This window comes from Sus scrofa, chromosome 18 (genome assembly GCF_054392235.1).
Source record: "Sus scrofa isolate SSC_HxYL_T2T_F1_AM1 chromosome 18, Sscrofa_HxYL_maternal_Yorkshire_Landrace_v2.0, whole genome shotgun sequence".
NCBI lineage: Eukaryota > Metazoa > Chordata > Mammalia > Artiodactyla > Suidae > Sus > Sus scrofa.
Genome location: NC_139400.1, coordinates 62,086,530 through 62,105,540, shown reverse-complemented (window position 1 = coordinate 62,105,540; position 19,011 = coordinate 62,086,530). Strand labels below are relative to the sequence as shown.

At 45.7% G+C, this 19,011-nt stretch overlaps 2 long non-coding RNA genes across 4 annotated transcripts in view; one reads left to right on the top strand and one right to left on the bottom strand.

The window, feature by feature from the left end:
* Window positions 1–16,010, top strand: part of LOC110257602 (uncharacterized) — a 276,977-nt gene extending 260,967 nt beyond the window's left edge. For both annotated transcript variants that reach the window (XR_014833312.1, XR_014833306.1), the window contains exon 6: window positions 14,274–16,010. This is a non-coding gene — a long non-coding RNA (uncharacterized LOC110257602). The remainder of the gene's footprint in view (window positions 1–14,273) is intronic.
* Window positions 4,797–18,659, bottom strand: LOC146395098 (uncharacterized). Of its 2 annotated transcripts, XR_014833327.1 has the most exons (4): window positions 18,427–18,659; window positions 12,246–12,458; window positions 10,266–10,478; window positions 4,797–8,218 (listed from the first exon to the last, which is right to left on the bottom strand). It is a non-coding gene; the product is annotated as an uncharacterized LOC146395098 (long non-coding RNA). The 2 variants fall into 2 exon arrangements; XR_014833328.1 differs by lacking the exon at window positions 18,427–18,659 and having other exon boundaries at window positions 10,266–10,483.
* Between the last annotated feature and the right edge of the window lie 352 nt (window positions 18,660–19,011).

Genomic DNA, 19,011 nt, shown 5'->3' with positions numbered 1-19,011 from the left:
TATATATGAATTATAGATTCAGGCAGCCCAGGCTTCCTCTGTTGCAACGATGTCATCTTGATTTGACCCAACACGAAAGAGCTGGCCTGACCTGATGGTTAAGACCATGAATTCTGGACCTGATCTGTGGCCACTCACTTCCCAGCCTTGACCTTTACTACGCTGCTTGTAGGGACCCATCCAGTTACTCGAAGTCTCCTTCCCTCCCCTTGTGGTTCATAAAATAGGGATGACGGGGGGGGGGGGGGGGATGATGACGATACCTACCTCATAAGGCTGTTAGATGATACATGTTAAGATGGAACAATTATCAAATTACACAGAGGAATAAGGGACACCTAACCCACTGGAGGCTTCTAGAGAAGCCTCTCTGTGGAGGCAATGTAGGACCTAAATCTTGAAGGAAAAGTAGTTGAAGGAGAGATGATCCAATTATCAAAGCAGCAGCACTTGGGAAAACAGCTGGAAAAAAACGTGTGAGCAGGTGAGGACTGACAGGCTGTGTGCTGAGGGAGACTGCCCCAACGAAGCCTTAGACGTCGCCCCCACCAGGGCTGAATGACCCTTGTCGGTCTTACTGTGAACCTTTCATGGTTTTCCAAAGACGATGGATTCCTTGGCATGCGCGGAGCCCAGTGAGTGCACACTGCTGTGGACACCTGCTCCTTGTAACTCATGACCAGAAAGGGAGGCCTTAATTTTCCCTATAATACCTTGTTCCTGGGTACGATTGCTCTTCCACGTACCGGATGACCGTTTTGTGTTTTCTCCTCCCTCCGAACTCCCCCCCCATCCTCACTATCCACGAACCGCCTTGCTCTCCGCTTTCCTGGGAGGATGGAAGCCAGGAGGAGAGACGTTCACAGGCTCCTCCGCCTCTGCTCACCTCCGCTGTTCGTGGCCCTGTTCTCCATCCCCCTTCCCTTCTGTCTCCACTGTGACCCGTCCACGTCCAACCTCTGCGTTGGTGCTAGATCCTACCCTCTTTCACTTACTCCAAGCCATGCCTCCGGCCTTTTCCTCTGTCTCTCCTGGGTCAGCCGTCTTTCCCTCTGATACCCGCTGCTGTTAAGCCTTTACGTCTTAAAGCAGACACTCTCCTGACCCCGCACGGCCCTCTTTCCTTCCTTCCTTTCCCGGAGGACCTCCTGAGGCACGTGTCTCTAGCTGGGTCCAGTTTCTCTCCCATTCTCTTTTAAACCAGGTCCACTTGGGCTCTCCCCCCAGCCCCTCTTCTGAAACGTCTCCTGTCTGGGCAACCAATAAATTCCACTTGGTTAAATTCAATCCGTGGCTCCACCGTCCGCATCTTAGGTGACTGATATACGCCGAATCCGACACGGTTGATGCCCACCTCGTGCTTATGCCTGTCTCTGCCTGGCTTCCAGGAAGCGCTGCTGTCTGGTTCTCTTCCTCTCCTGCCCCTCCTCCCCAGTCCCTTTTGTCCTCCCTGTCTTCTGGCATCTGCATGTGGAGTTCCCAGCGTTTTGAACTTCTCTGTGAATGACTGCACTCTTGCACCAAGTACGCCAAACTTTGAATCTTCAGCCCAGACTTCTCCCCTGAATTCTGCACTTGTATATACATCCACGTACTTGATACCTTCTTTGGTTATTTCATTTCAAACTCACCCTCGCCGCAAAGCAAACTCCTGACCCAGCCCAGACTTGTCTTCTCCTGAGACCCCTCCATCTCCAGAAAAGACAATCCCATCCTCCAGTGGCTTGGTCCGAAATGGTCCTTTGGCCTCACCCACAGCAGAGGAAAGTGCCTGGTCCAGGGGTCGAATCCGAGCCCCCGCTGTGACCTACACCACAGCTGCAGCAGCGCTGGATCCGTAACCTGCTGCACCACAACAGAAGCTCCGGTCCAAACTGCTGAAGCATCTCCTTTGCCTCTCTCCTCTCACAGCCCACCTCAGACATCAGCACAGCCCTTCCGTTCTGCTTTTAAAAGGACTCCCGGAATCAGAGCTCTCCGTGCTCTGCCCTTTCTTTTACTCCCGTTCCCTTTCCTTGCTTTATTTTTCTGCTGAGCACTTACTACCTGCTCATAGACCTTACAACCTACAGCCAGCCCTCTGTATCCACATCTGCAGCCCACCAATCACGGAAAATATTGGGCAAAAAAATTCCAGAAAGTTCCAAAAAGCAGAACTGAATTCGCCAGGTGCCAGAAACTTTTCGCTCGCATTTACGTTGTAGTAGGGGTAGAAGTAACCTACAGATGATTTAAGGTATACGGGCGGGTGTGTGTTGGTTGCCTGCAAGTACCCTGCCGTCTTACGTAGGCATTTGAGCATCCCCCAATCTTGGTGTCTGTAGGGTCGTACAGTGGGGGGCAGCTCTCCCTGCTTTCTGGACTGACTTTCTCCCTGACTCAGACTGGTTCGTGTCTCTCTCCTCCTGTCCAAGCATGTTCTCTGCCTCTTTTATTACACTGGTTGCTCCAGTGAGCTGGCCTCCACTGAGGGCCATCTTGCAAAGCACTCACTCCGTGCTCGATGAGTGTCTGTGCTGAACGTGTGCTTTCCGTGTATCTTCTTATGCTCTTCCAGGGATGCCCAGCGTCGTGTTGACCTTTTGTGTGGTGACCTGGCTTCAATGAAAAGTCAGTGAATTTAGGAAAAATCTCATATTTCTGAACATTCTTTGTCTGGTTTATAGCCAATAGTTTGGTATTCATTATTTCATGAATCAAGTTTAGATGACTTTTCTCTAAACTCATTTATTTCCATTTGCCCATAGTAAAGCATATCTAGCCCTCTCCTTACCACCCACGTAGCTTTCTGATGTGGCCCTTGGCAGCTTGGAACAGTGAGGAGGCCTAATATCATTCTCAGAACTGGAAATTCCATTGTGTGTTCCATCATCAAGATCTCAGGCTAAAAAGACAATGATTTCAGCTCTGGAGAACTCAACCACTTACTTTGTTGTGTTCAGAAGATCTTCTGTGTCTCCTCACCAATTGTCTTCTCCAAATAAGGGTGTTCTCTACACACACTGAAAGCTCTCTCTCTATATTTACTGAAGTTTCACATATGTGAGTCTTTCATATATCTTAAGTTTAGGCCTTGGTGTTCTATATGTATTGTTACAATTGCAAATAACCACCTCTTCCCCACTATGTTGTTCATTGGTCAAGCAGTTGGAGAGAAATCTGTACAATGGCCCACCACCATTGGAAGAGTCATTGAGTCAGTAAAGTGGCTTTTGAATCACCAGACTATTGTTGTAGCTACCAAACAAAGCGGCCATTGTGGTGAGAACTGGCTGTTTTTCAATACACATCAATATAGATGGCTTCCCACAAACCCTAGAGCTGAGGTCAGCTAAGGCTCTTTCCTTTCCTCAAAGAACCTAACAGACAAACTGACTTACTCATTGAAAGGTTGGCTTGTTTTCCCCATTATTCTACCAGACAACCATACCATCGGGGAGAAGTAATACTTCTATCTTCTTTTAGGATTTATCGTTTTATTTGGGTTTGTTGTCAAATAAAGGTGTGGCAAATGAAAATCTTTTCTCCTCCGACTTTAATGGTAGCATCTTGAATACTTAAATCTGATATGAGTTTGAGGCATATGTTCTTTTTTAGAACTCTTTTGATTTTTATACAGGTTTGAAAAGTTACACTCCGTCTACACTTTTGCAAAATGTTGGCTCTACTGCTCATGTTATACGATACATCCTCGAGCCAAGAGTTTGCACCTTCCACTCCCTGGCCCCTGTGTTGCCCCTGCCCCTTCCCTCTCCCCACTGGTGGCCACTAGCTGTTGTTTGTATCTGTGAGTCTGCTTCCTTTTTGTTATAGTCACTAGTTCATTAGGGTTTTTTTTAGGTTCCACATATAAGTGATTTCATACCGTGCTTATCTTTATCTAACTTATTTCACTTAGAATAATGCCCTCCAGGTCCATCGACGTTGCTGCAGATGGCAACGTTTCCTTCTCTTTATTCTTTATCATGCTATAGACGTAGCCTCAAATTTCTAGTTGACAGTTTACCCAAAAATTGATATTAAGTTTAACCACATGTCTTCTCAGTATCAATTAATATAATCACATGGCTTTTCTTCATTGACTAATGTGATTACTTAAAATAATTAAATTCTCATTATTAAATCCCCTGGCCTTCTTGCTTAAATATTACTTGATTTGGGGATATTAGTCTTTTAGCAAGTTAATGGATTTGGATTTTTAATAATAAGCTTAATATCTGTAAGTGAAATTACCTTCCGTTTTATTTTTATGTGCATGTTATATTTTTCAGGTATTTGTATCATGTCTGTGCGAGTATAAAGCATGAGTGGTGATGTAATTTCTTCCGCTAGCTGTGTGCTCTTATGCATTTAATAGAGTATTAGAATAATTGTCCCTTGAGCACTTAAAAGAACTTGCTGATGGCTCTATCCTGGATGGGTAAATAGAGTACTCTTTGAGAGCAGAAGGGAAACTGAGCAGTCAAGAAAATTTAAAACTTGTGTTTATGTAGTTGGTCTCTTAGGCTTTCTGCTTCTTTTGGCATGACATTTGTTCTTAAATATTGTGAGTTTCAACTTCACTAATAATCAGTGAGTTAAACACTATGGCACACATCTGTAAAATCAGCACATTTTTAATATGATAATGCCTTTTGTAGATGAAGGTTGTGTGAAAAGGCTGCCTACATCCAGTGCTATGACAGTGTTAGTTTTTACACTTTGGGGGAAAATGTTCAATTTTATCAGAACCTGTGTTAGTTTTTACACTTTGGGGGAAAATGTTTGATTTTATCAGGACCTTAAAAACAATCATATTCTCTAAATAGGGATTTTATTTTTATAAAAATACCAAGAAAATTACTCACAAATAGCAAACAGATCAATGTATGATTATTCTCATCCAAGTATCATTACATTAATGATTGGAAACAACTCAAATAACAGGAGCAGGAATGGAGAAATGAATTATGGATTATCCATATAACACAATATTATGGTGATTTTAAATTATTTTTATGAAGAGTTTTCAATGAAAGGAGATGGGAGCAATCTAATGTTAAGTATAAAAAGGACAGAAAACTGCATATGCATATGATCTCAAATTTAAAAATAATATACGCTGCATAAAAGAAACTTGGAAAAATTTTACATGTTAACAGTGTTATTCCCAAGTGGAAAGAGGTAATTTTTCTCAAAGTTTTAACATTATTTCCAAGTTTTTAAGTACTAAAAATAATGAACAGGTACAGTCAGCCCTCCGCATCCACAGGTTCCCATCCAGGAATTCAACCGAGGGTCAAAAATAGTCGCAAAAATGAATTCCAGAGTTTTCCAAAAGTGAAACTTGAATTTGCTGTGCACTAGCAACTATTTACATAGCATTTCCTTTGCAATTACAGCTATTTACATTGTATTAGGCATTCTAAGTAATCTAGAGATGACCTGAAGTATATGGAAGGATGGGTGTGGGCTATATGCGAACACGGCACTATTTTTAGTATAAGGGACTTGAACATCCGTGGATTTTGGCATCTGCGGGGGGTCCTGGTCCTGGAACCAGTCCCCTGCAGATATGAAGGGATGTCCGTCTGCCTTTTATTTTAGAAAGTTTTCTTGCTCTCTTCTTCATGGGACATCGTGTCGCCTGCCCTCTAGCCCCCTGGACATCCTCCTGCTAGTGTATGGCAGTTGGGGCTTGCCCCCAGTTGGTTTCATAAAACATCTACACTCCACTGCTGCCCTCTGGTCGTGAGTCCCTCCCACCGATTCTCTGTGATTGATCAAATGGACGTCAGTGTCCAACTCACTTTATTCATTACCCATGCTCCAGGCTGTGCCTGCGCTGTCCCCCACTTTTGGCCATCATTAGCTCAATGTAATTCTTGTCCTCTCCTTGGGCCTCGAGAGCTCCTCTGCAAAATGAGCAGGCTGACCTCTCAGGTACTGCTGCTGATAACTTTCAGCCGACCCGAGGCTCTCACCTTGCTTCTGAAAAGCACACCTTCCATTTCCGTGGTTACACCTGGCAGATGACATCAGCCTCTAGACTCATCCTTCCTTCCAGTTTGCGCGATCTCTGTCCTCCTTGGAGGAGACGCGATTCTACTGGTGCAAAAGCTTTATTCTTGGTGACTTCAGAAAGCAGAACTGGGATTTGTCATTTTTCACATTAACAGAAGGGAGAACTTTCTAAAAATTAAAGTGTGGAAAAGGAAAAGAACGGCTCAGCATGCAGGAGTTGGGAGGAGGAGCGGGAGAGGAGAGGACTTCTGCTTGGGATGGAAAGACGGAATTAACATACCCTAAGGTTCATTCTCCAAATGCGTCCAAAGGGACTCCAAAGGGAGTGACTCCAAAGGGATCAGGGGAGGTGACTTAGAAGGAAGGGCTTTGTAAGCGTGGCTCAGTCAGGGTTGTTACCAAGTAGGAGGACAAGGTCGGAGGGGGTCCTGCAGGGGTGGAAGAGGTGTACAGAGGGGGCTCTTTCTTTCTTTCCTTTGCCATGCCCGTGGCACGTGGAAGTTCCTAGGCCAGGGATTGAACCTGCACCACAACAGCAACCCAAACCCCTGGAGTGACAACACCAGATCCTTAACCTGCTGCATTACAAGAGAACTCCGGGATTCTTATTTTCACTTGGCCAGTACCATCAGAAGGATGGGCTCAACAAGGAGGAGAGAGGTTTTGCAAAGGGAGTCCAGTGACCAGAGCACAGATGTGAAGCAGACTTTTCAGGTTACAAAGAAGAGAGACAGTCAGGCGTTTCCAATTAGCAGGATCCTCTTGTGAGGAGGAGAGAGAAATGAGGAGGAGCAGGACCCACCAAACGGGATTTTCAGGGTGAAACTGAGAATATCCCGGACAACCAGGCGCCTTGGTCCTCCGCCTAGGGCTTGGACAGGAATGGTAGCTGCTACCCAGACCGTGAGGCGTGACCGAGGAACCCAAGGAGTTTTGCGGGTCGTCTAAGACCGTCTGGTCTCTCTCCTCACAGCCCGTTTCCACTGATGATGGTATGTCAGTATCGAAATATGCATGTACCGTCACGCAGGTACACAGACATACATGCACATATGTACATTCCATTGCAGGGCAGTCGGGGGGCGCAAGGAGAACTTGGGGTCCAGACCCAGACCATTTGGGTTTCTAGCTCAGCCGCGTCCCTTGCCATCAGGGTCACCTTGGGCAAGTAAATGCACCCCTCTCTTGCTTCATCTCTCCGCATCGTCATTTGGAAAAGAGAGAAAATAATTCCACCCTGGAGAGATGTGAGATTTAAGGGAGATAATGGATGTAAAGAAAGGGCGCTTAGCACAGTGCCTGGCATGGAACAAGCACGCAGCGCATTTCAGCTGTCATGCTTGCTGGTGATTCCTTTTTCACGCTCTCCCATCACACCAGCCCAGCTAATCTCTGGCCTCTGCTTCTCCCTGTCTGTCAACAGTCAGTTCTCTCCACAGGTCAAATTCCTATCCAGTTAATCATCACTGTCTCTCCTGGACAGGGCTTTGACGCCAGACCACCTCACAGGGCCACTGCTGAGGCCACGGATTGGGGGCACGTTGTGCCCCATCTGCACTGTTAACAATAATTGCGAAAACTTGTAATGCATGCTAGGGAGCGTAGCAGGGTCAGGTGGTACCAGCTGGGGGACCTTAGCTTTTCTGCAACGAACCGGTATGTCATTGCATTGGTAATTAAGGGAAAGGTTATTTTAAAAATAGTGTGAATAGACCGTGACCCTGCCTATTGTGAAAGCTCTGGGTTCGGGAGCTTCACCTGTCACTTCCTCTGTCCCTGGAAAAGGCCAAGGGCTCACTGATTGTGGAAGTGAGCCGGCTGATGGAGGACCACTGGGACCGCTCGGTGCTGAGCTGGGGCCGCCGTGCGGGAGCTCCCACCCCTCCTCCATCACGCCCCTGATGTCCAGTGTTGGGGCCATCTTTGTGTCTTTTGGCCTCCAGTGGCAGTTTGCTTCTCAGTTAATTAGATGCATCCAATGCAGTGCTCAAAACAGAGCCTGGCATGCAGGCAGTGCGGTGATACCCGTGGGCTCAGTAAAGAGTCGAGTGCAAGGTCCCAGGAGGCATTTCTCAAGGTGGGCAATCCACCCTCCACTTGACTCATCCATTGTCTGTTATTCATTCAAACGCCATTGCTTGGTGCCCATTGCTGGGGGTACACAAGAGTCTTGGACTTTGTTCTCAAGGGGTTTATTGTCTACATGCCTAGGAATCTAATTCAAAAGGAAAACAAAAAGATCAAAATGCAACCAATTGCACTTACTGTTCAACCACCCCGAAGCCCTTGTGTCTATAACCAATATGGGTTGTAGACTGGCGAGTAAATTTGTGATCCTGAGACCTCCCAGTGGAAAAAGCAAAATGAGTCTGCCACTCCTGAGGGTTAACACTGAAACCTATTAAGAATTACTGACTTTGGAGTTCCCTGGTGGCTCAGTGGGTTAAGGATCTGTGGCTTGGGTGGCTGCTGTGGCTCGGGTTTGATAAAAAAAAGGAGGAGGGAAAGCAATAATTACCAACTGCAACTCAGAGGCTGCTGGAGAAAGGAGCTGGGGTGAGTGGGGGGATGCGCAGTGTCAGCACCCCGAGTCTCCAACACCGTTTCGGTTTAGTAACAACCTACCGTGCATCAGAACTCAGTAGGAGTTTAACCAGCTCCAACATCCAATTGGCTAAGGCAGAGTCTCAACTCTACCATTTAATTAGAGCAGAATCTCCCTAATAAGTTAGGGTAGTGGACAGTTTCTCTTATGACTGCTTGGCCATTGAAACGACTGTGCTTAGAAGAGTAAGACACTATTAATAAAAAGGGGGGCAGTGTCATTGCCCTTATCAAGGCTTTGACACAAATATTTACACTGCCTGTTACATTTTTTTAACTTCCATTATCCCGAAAGGGATTTTATAGTTTTTCTGACATATGCCAAAGCAGGTTTTTACATTTTGCAAGTATGCAAATAGCAAATGGAATAAGAAATTCATGCAGATACTTTCCCAGATTTTCAAATGCAGAACATCGTGTTATGCTGGTTCCAGAAGTTATAATTGCACTTAAAAGTCTTGCCTTGGTGTGGCATTCAGGACTTGGGGGACTCTGTGCACTAATTCATGTCTGGCTTTTACAGCTTTGTAATCAGCCCTATTCATAAGAACTGGCTTATAGAAAACACATTTCTCCTTCGGAAGGAGCAGCAGTGATGAATGATGATTTCAAGAGTGCCTTCTGGGCCCTGCTGAAGGCCAGTAAATAGATGGCACTCTAGCCACTCTCGGGAGTCTCTGCCACCGTCCCCAGTCCCCCTTCTTGCTTTCTGAGAACTCTGTCCTGGGCTAAGGTGTAGAAGACAGTGTCCCCTCTGGGACCCATTGTCCCTGCCTCCCTCCCTCCTTCTTTCCCTGGAATCTCTTAGTAATCTCTCCCAAGTGGCAAGCTTTCAGGAGTCTGACACAATGTGTATACTTGTATCATTCCTTTCTTCTTAGGAATAAAGGAAAGCTCTCTATAGGACTGGAAACATTTCCTTTCACACAAAGGCAATCAAGTCCTCCCCAGGGCTGGCCCAGAGAGATTCATTCCTCATCCTCCTGGAACCAGAATGGTGAAAGGCATGAGTGTCTCCCCTTCAAAGGGTTCCAAGAGCCTTGCCCTGAAGGACACTCCCTCTCGAATGTCTGCACACAACCAGACAGACGGTAGCTCCAGCTCATGTGCCATTCTGGTTAATCCAAGACATCTGGTCACCCCGTGTAGGGACCGGATTCTGTGTGCCCTCCAGCATATGTGGGGGGCAGGTCTTGTCCCTGGGTGATCTGGCTTCCATGGAAAGAAAGACAATTAGAAAAGGCTATGGTGATAAATCTCCTTCATGGGCTTGCCTTGCAAAGTAATTATGGGCAAGCAAATAACCTTTAGTCTCTACGAAACAATTTTCAAGACAGGCAAAGCATTCAAGCTAAACTTTTAGAGTGCTCTCCCTTGCTTTCTTAAATTATTAACTTGCTCTCAGTTTTGAAGCTGGCAGTTCTGGACAACCTGTTGTGCTGATTTACAATTCCTGTAGCAAGATTTTGGGGAGGCAAGACATGTTCTCTTGAAGCCCTAGAGAAAATCATTGCAGGACTTTGACCCAAGCGCCATGTGGGTGTGGCCAACCTATTGCCCTGTATGGTCATTTTTAAACATTGCTAACCTTAACCCAGAGGACACAGATTGTCACCCTTCACACTAACTGGCTCTGAAAGTTTAAGTCGGCCACTTACCTTCTCCATTTTCTTATTCTGAAAATAAAAATAGACTCTAAGAAGCCAGAAGAATCCTTGTTGGGGGTCATGGAGGTATAACCTAGTTCAGCATCTGCTGCTTCATTTCACAGATGCAAAAACGAATACCGCCTTATCTAACTCCCAGACGGGCTGAGAAAGTCAGCTGAAATTTCAGCATGCTTGGAAAATGTTGAGGTTGTACAAACTCATCTAGACTTGAAAGAAATAATAATTATGACTCAGAATTTAAATGAGGAAATCCTTCAAGTTTCCATCTAAATACTGTTATTTTATTATCATTAATAATGCCCATGTGTAGCTGGACATGAATATTTTCATGGCTCCCAAATTTCCCAAAGTTTGACCGAAAAAAAAATAGATTTTTTTTCCCCTCTGCCCAGTAAATCTGTTATATGTCCTCACAAACCAACATCAAATTTCATAAACAGTGCTCTGAACTTGTACAGAGGGCTACTTGCAAAGCTTTCAAACCACTCGAGTCAGAGGACAGCAGTCATGAGGTTAAGGGACCAGCAGCACATCAATTTCTATCTACACGTATCTATGGTTTGGCTTCACAAGGCACATGGGCCTTACAGGCGTCTTGAAGCAATACCCTCACTTCCCAATAGAGCTTTTGCTTTAGATGATAACTTAGCCTGAATTCCCCCCAAAAGCCGAGACAAGCAGTTTATTTGACAGTATTTTATTCGAGACTGTGATTCCAGGGAGCAGGAGTGAGGGTCTGGAAAGTGTGGTAGAGGAAGAGAGAGCCAACTCAGAGAGGCCTGATGAAGTTGGCCGTCTCCAGAGGCTGGTGCTCAAGTTCAGGGGACCTTCGAGGAAGCCTTATGAAATGTGCGTCCAGGGACAAAAGGGGAAAGCATTGGTCTGTTGGGTCTCTGACCTTCAGAGTTGTGTAGGCATGATGGCAGAATAAGGTCCTGCAGGTGTCTTTTGCAGTAGTGTCAGCAAGGCTCCAGGGCAGGGGGACCTGGTCTGGACAGCTGAAGCCTGTGCAAAGTTGGCCACTGACGCTGGGTTAAAAGGTGGCTGGACTAAGAAGTGGGCCTGAGAGCCTTTAAGGTGTGTCCATGAGGCATCCGACACAGATTAATTCCCATGTAAAGCTACACACGGCCATCTCTGCACCGAGAACTAGTTCTCAGATGGTTCTGGTCCATGTCTTGACCCAGCTCTCCTTAATCACACAAACAATTTTTAGTTTAGCAGTGGATACCTCTTAGCATAACCTGAGAGGCAGGAAAAGTGTGTCTCTACTCAGGCTTGGCCCAAGCAGTATTTCACAGGGAGGAGGTTTATGGAGCTTCTGCATAAAGCGGGTACCTTTCACTTAGGCATATCTCTGTGTCACTTTAGGCAACAGAAGAACCTAGCTATCTCGTGTCACACTGTAGGATCAGGACACCTTTGCACAGCTTCATTTAGCTCAGATTTGAACATCTTGGAGATCTCAGGGTCAGGGCTGACTTAATAGGCATAAGGCAGAGGTGAGTGGACAGTGAGAATGCATTACTGGAGCAAGTTCCTAGGGCAATGGGGAGTCGTTGGACCAGCAGCTTCACCACTGCCTGAGAAGTTGTTAAAAATGCAAATTCTGGAGTTCCCTGGTAGTGCAGCAGCTTAAGGATCTGGTGTTGTCACTGCTGTGGCATGGGTTTGATTCCTGGCCCAGGAACTTCAGCATGCCTCAGGTATGGCCCCCAAGAATGCAGATTCTCAGTTCCCACCCTAGACCCACTGAATCAAAAACCGGAGATGAAATACAACTCTCGGCATTTTACCAAGTCTTCTAGATAACTCCGATGCATGCTAATGCTTGAGAACCATAGCATTCTCCACACAGGACCAGCTGACTCTCTTCCAGAGCACTGGACTGCTTCAGGAGAGGAAAAAAAAACAAACGCCCAATGCTCACATATGTACCATATTGGCGCATGTTGTTCAAATACTTACCAGGAGCTGGTTATCCTTATAGCTTCCAAGGACAAAGGTGAACACATCAGAACCCTTTGTCTCAAGGAGTTTATAATCCAGTGGAAGACAGACAAGTAGACCGATGATAATAACACACTGGCAAGAGGAACACCTCTGTGGGACCCAATCCAAACTCAGGAGGAAGTCAGAAAAAGGAGTGGCTTCCAAATTAAGCTGTGAAGAAACAGTACTCTGGAAGAGAACAGAAGGACACATCCAACAGAACTGACAGGCCATTTGGAGTCCTGGGGGAGAACTAAGCCAGCTTTGTCAAGGGCTTGCAAGGAGTTAAAGTGTCTGGAATGCAGGTTCCAGGAAGGGAGTAGGAGAGAAGAGGTTGGAAAGATACCAGGGACAGATCGTGAATTGTTTACTATGTAAAGAAGCTTGGATTTTACACTGAGAGCCAGGAGGAACCATGAAGGTTTTTCACCAGGAACCACATCGTGATATTTCTGTCAGATTCTCCTTCCCACCCTAGACACAAATGTGGGCAAGCCTGAGAGCTCAGCCCAGCTGTCTCCTCCAGCTCTGCAATGATCTCCAAGTCCATCTATTCAAACCTGCCTCTTCCGCAGATTTCCAAACTGGCATCTCCACTGGAATGTCTACAATACGTTCCTAACCTAACCCAGCAAGAGCAGATTCTAACTTAACCCAGCAAGAGCAGATTCTAACTTAACCCAGCAAGAGCAGATTCTAACTTAACTGAGCAAGAGCAGATTCTAACTTAACCCAGCAAGAGCAGATTCTAACTTAACCCAGCAAGAGCAGATTCTAACTTAACCCAGCAAGAGCAGATTCTAACTTAACCCAGCAAGAGCAGAACGCTTGATTTCCAGCCCCCCCCCCCCCCAGTCTTGTGTCTCCTTCCATCTTTCTTCAGCTCCGTAAATGGCAGCACCATTTACTCAAATTTTTCAGAGGAAAAAAAACAACTAGGGCATATTCAAGCGTCCTCCCTTCTCTCATCACCTACACCCAAGTAGTAAGAATATCATGTCAACTCAGCAAGTTTTGTTGGCTCTACCTGCCAAAAAAAAAAAACCAACCAAAAAACCCTGGAAACTTTCCACTTCTTTCTAGTCCTTCTTTTGTGTTCTTCTTGATAGTAAGATGGCTTCTCAGCAGCTCAAAGCCCATAATATGGCTGATGCTCTCGCCATTCATCTTTTAGTCTTTACCACAGAAGCCCTGTGCTGGGTTTCATTTACTTTGACTAGATTTCATGTTCATCCATGAGCCAATGGCTACAGCCAGTGAGAGAAACACTCTTTTTGCTCAGTGCTGGGTCCCAAGCCCAACTTGGCAGGCAGAGCTGGAGACAGTTTGCCTTCCAGCCACACAGGGGCTGGGGTGGAAGGAGCTGTGGAGAGAGCGGTGGGCAGGGCTCGTGGGGGTGGAGAGCCTCTAAGGAAATGTGAGGTGTTACCAAAAGAGGGGTAGCAGATACCGGGCAAGCAGACAGGAGGTTTCCACTAGAGTGGCAAACCAAGAAACCACCGAATGATGAAAAGGAGAGGAGTTTCTTTTTGAAATGTACTTGAATATCGCTTTTTCTTTACGTATTGGCATTTCATTTCTAAGAGTTTAAATTTAAATCAAAATTATTTTACACGCCCTGGGCACTCGTTCGCCAGCGTTGTAATTAGTGCCTGGCTGTTCGGGACATAGGGTTTGACAGTGCTGCACCCGTGGCTTCTAGTCCCGTACAGAGTGTTTAAGACCTGAACTCATACCGATCCAGTTCATGCAATAAAGTAAAGGACTTATTTGCTGTTCCACATATGACCATGCAGGGCATACATAGTATTTTGTATTTGGGGCATATATGGTATTGAGGGTATATGTAGTATTTAGGTGCATAATTAATGATAATAATCATGAGCAGATTTGTAGTGTGTCCATGGCACAAAGGCAAAGCCAAAGACTTAAAAGTATGATCCAGGAAGAAATGGACACAAACAGGATAGAAAAACAGAATTCCATTTTTTTTTCTCTTTAAAGTTTTTGCAGGTCCTGGAGGAAGGACAGATATAGCGCGGACATGGAGTAAGAATGTCAGCGGGCCACGTGTGCTGTCCTTTCTAAGCGGCCAGCGTACGCAGCCACATGGCCCGTCTATGTAGAAGAATCTGCCACATCTCCTTTTCTTATAAGCAGAAAAAAAGTTGTTTCCCAGAAGGACTCCCTTCTTTCCTCATAACCCTCAACCTTGTCACCAAAATAAGGACTTTCGATTTGGAGAGCTCTCCTTACCCTACTTGTTAGTGTCATGAGATTTGATCCCTACCGTTCTGAGCTGGCACCCCTCCCCATTTGGGTGTGCCAGCTGCCACTCATGGACAAATGCATTCTACTTGTAAAGTGGAGCATAAGTTGGCTAAGAGGAGATAGTTTAAGAAGTATCCATTGCGAGTTACCTTCGTGGCCTAGAAGGTTAAGAAGTATCCATTGCTTTATGCACACACACACACACACACACACACACACAGAGTATGGTTGCTGTGTTCTCAACCTGAAATACTTTTGGGGAAACTTAAGAGGATACAGTTACAGTCTGAGAAAGAGAGAGTTAAAGGAAGATAATGGGTGTTCTCTTCCCTGTTGATCTTATCTGCTGAAGTGTTTCCTTCCATAACTGTTTCCTTCGCTTAAATAATGGAAAGATGGCTGTGTTCATGAAAAAAAGGTGAATTGTCCCAGCAAAAAAGGGCACCCCCAAGACTGAAGGCATAAACGAATCTGAAAGTAAACAAATTGATAACTTCCTCAACCACAAAGCACTTCATACTGAAGCCCTTTGACAGCTTGATCGGATTTTCCTACAGAGATCGCAATAGCTCCCTTGCAATTGGCTTTGGAAATTAACTTGGAGTGCCCTACATTTAGAAGTTGGCTTAGTAAGCAAGTATCATGTTTTCCTTTTGTTACCTCACTCTCTTTGCCTCTCCCCGGTTTGGATTTCTGCTCTTCTTTTTGAAGATTTCAAACACACCACTTTATCATATCTCAGAGCCTCAGAATCCAAAACTCCGTGGAAGAGTCTGTTGACAGCGGAGCTCACTCATGTGACCAATGCAAGAGTGTTGTCGAGGATGCAGAAGAATCCCACTAGATAAATGCCTAAGCCCCCTTTGTGGGTTTTTTGGTTTTTTGTATTTTTTTCAAGGTAAGATGCCTGGGCTCTTCTTTCACAAAAAGTGCAGGGAAAGCGGACTTGACCTTCACCGACTGTCTTAAATTTTAGGCTCTGTTTGTCAGCTGCTGGAGACCTCACCAAAGCAGCGAACTGAGAAACAAAGAGAGTGAAACTACAAATGCTGCCTGAGAAGGAAGCATTTATCCGATCACAATAGTTCTTTGTTTTTGCTGCATTTGGATTGGGTGTCTGGTTTAGGGTCCAGATACCCTAGCCATGGACACCTGACTTTCTCAAGGACAAAACGAGGGGGGACGCCAAAGCTGTTTTAGCATCCAAGCATGGTCGGATGGAATTGCCATGACTTTTTGCCACAGAAATCTGGGCAAACAGGATGGTAATTCTTCATCCAGAAAGCTTCAAGCTTCCACTCATATGATGACTTGGTGTCGCCTTTCAGTCCTACCCAAACAGTTCTTTAACTGACATATACATACAGCCATGGATGTTCCAAAGAGACTTATACAAAGATGTATTGTATTGTGCAAGGGCCTTGACAAAATTGTTTGCATTCGATTTATAGTAAAAGCAATAGGAGTTGTTCTCATGTTTCTTTTTCATTTACAACCCCCTGAAACTATAGAATTGGAACAATTGGGACAATGAGCTGCCTCCTGTTTATCATTAGACCAGCATCATTATGCATCTCTGGCCGGGCCATGACTGTTTTCTTGAGCAATATATCCCCGAGTGAGGACCAACTACTGTACAGAAGGACTGAAATCTGAAAACGACTTAGAATAACATTTCAGGGCTTCGCTGCTGCTTGATCTGTTTCTTTTTAGCTTGTCCTAGAAACAGCAAGGCGCTGCCACATTTTTAAGGTGGGGTGGGTGTGGGGGGGATAACATCTAAATTCCTCGTGTATCTCAGAAATCTAAATTAAAACATTGAGGAAGCAGTTACTAGGTTGTTCTGACAAAGATAACAAGACTGTGAGGATTGGATTTAGAAACGAGCATTGCAGGGCTTTCTCGGTTGTGTCCAATCTGGAATGTCACACTCTGACTTACAAGTAGTTAGGACGAACTTAAATAGCCAGACCCCATAAAAGAAAAAAAAAAAATGGCATAGCACATGCTTATGAGCTGTAGGGCTTGGGACCGTTATTATAGAATCCTGGACCATTTTGTTTCAATTAAGGAACACAAATAAATCACAATAAAAAATTGTTCAATAGGCTTGGAATCACTCTGTAGAGTCCTAACAAAGCTACCACACTGCTTAAATCGTTCGTTGAGAACCATTTGGTAATGACTAACAGAGCGAGGGGACCGGAGGCCTCTTTCCCAGTGTTTGAAAATCACTGGGAGTCCCATTCTCTTCCGATCCCCCCTGAACAGTTATGAGGATGGATGAAAAGAGACAGACAGATCCCAGGGTCCCAGACAGAGACGCGCGGCAGATGGCCAGAGACCAAGGCCGTGGTCCATCCGTGGACGCCTTGGGGGAACCAGGGTCAAGATAAGCCCGTCTCGCCCTCCTGTCCTTGTGGCTCGAGTCCGCCTCCCTATCTCACGGCGACAGCCCTCTTTGATGGTCTGAGCAGAGGGCAGTGTCTGTAGGAGCCCAGCATCCCACAGGTGTGTCGCACAAGGAGACCTTGAGGGGTGAGAGAGCCCTTTGTTTTGGAAAGACCAGTCGGGGGTCCCCCGCCCCCCCGCAGAGCCATCCGACTCTGTTTGGGCAACACCACTGATCAGACATGTCCTGAAATGTCCATTACATCAACACCGTCATCATCAGAACAAGCACGGAGCGTTCCTCTGCTCTGCAGAATTTATTTGCCCTGCTCACTGTGACTTTGTTAAGCCGGCCGCACGGAACTGGTGAGCATATTCCCAGGAAATAGTTCCCTGATAACTTCGGAGCCTGCAAGTCTGCAGAGTGTTGTTCTAGTTTCCTTAACAAAGAAGTGAGTGTTGGTGCTTCAAATAAAAGTTATTTTTTCCCCTTCTGCAGTTGAGGTTGAGTGAACTTCGAATATCTAGTTCACCGCCTCCCCCGCCCCTTTTAAAGAAGGTCTTTATTCATTTTCTTCTCTTGATTATGACTGATGTTTGTGGGATTCCTCTTGCTGGCTTTTCTCTCTACCTTCCCATGCCGAGGATTATACAATCCCTCAAATTTGTTTTACTACTGTGAGCATAAAAAGCAGCACGTTTGCATTTTGAACAGAGCAGAGATTAAGGCTCTGGCAGCCTTGAAATAGCTCTTTCTCAGCTTCCATTCCCATGAGGTTATCCCCAGCAAGTTGCCGTTAGTCCGGGGTTAGTGTGATGAAATGTATTTGTTGAGTCTCTTTGGTGCCAGAGTTTTTGCCAACAATCTGATCTACCTGATAGCGGTGCTATTTCAGAAAAAGGTCCGGTCAGTAGAGCAAATAGAGGGCCATGGACTTTCAAGCACAGCAGTGGTGGCTGGAACTCCACAAGCAAGCACTTTAATTTTCTCTTTAGGGCAGGGAAATAAACAGAGTTTATAACGTGAGCACCTTAATTTTAGTGCTAAGCCCTAGTTAGGCCTAAATGTAACATCTCACTAGGGTTATGGTATTCCTGTCACCGCCCTTTAGGCCCCTCTCAGCTCTCAGGTCAAGGCTTGCTTGAAGGGGGTCTTAACAGGAATGTAATATGCAAAAAGGTGTAAAAAGGGGTTGTTGTCTTAAAGTTTTTTGAAACAGCGCTGCATGAAAAATGTACCATGTTAGAGCATGGAAAAGCAACAGCAAGGAGTCCCCTCGCGGCTCAGCAGGTTAAGGATCCGGCACCGTCCCTGCTGTGGCTCTGGTTACAGCTGTGGTGCAGGCTCCATCCCTGACCCCAGAACTTCCGCATGCCGCGGGGCGGGGCGGCGGGGGGGACCCAAAGAAAAGAAAAGAACAGAGAAACAGAAAGAAGGACAACGACAATAATAAAGTGTCCCAAGTGCAAACATGAGGAAGGAAACACCACTTACCTGGATATTCCTTGCTGTGTTAGAAATTGGAGAAATTGTGTTTTTCTTGCCTTTCCACTCCCCAACTTAAAATTCCCCGGTGAAAAGATTCATGTTTAAATCCAAAATATGCCACACAGAATCAACACTTATTTAGATTGCTAGGTCCACAACCTCCCAGAGTTTTGTTTGGATCCCATGCTAAACTCGTTGGGCTGAAGCATCTTACCCTGGCGGTCTCGAATTGAGATGACAGGTGTGGGAGGCAGGTTGAAAAGCTGATCATGGCACTTCTTGGCCTTTAAGATTAGGAGTGAGAGAGAACAGAAACAAATAGGATCATGAAGGATCCACGTGCCTGTGTGTGTGTGTGTGTGTGTGTGTGTGTGTGTGTGTGTAAGGGAATGGGGGCCGGAGGAGGGCTGGGTTAGGGAGAGGGTGACAAGGGGGCCAGGCTTTAATATGCAGCTACCTCATCTTGCCCAGCTAGGAACTATGAATTCCCATGTAAAGTCTTAAAAGAATTCGCAGATGCCGATACAGATGCTTCTCTACTATTTTCCCTCCTGTCTCGAATAGAAAACTAGTTTTAAAATACTTCACAGG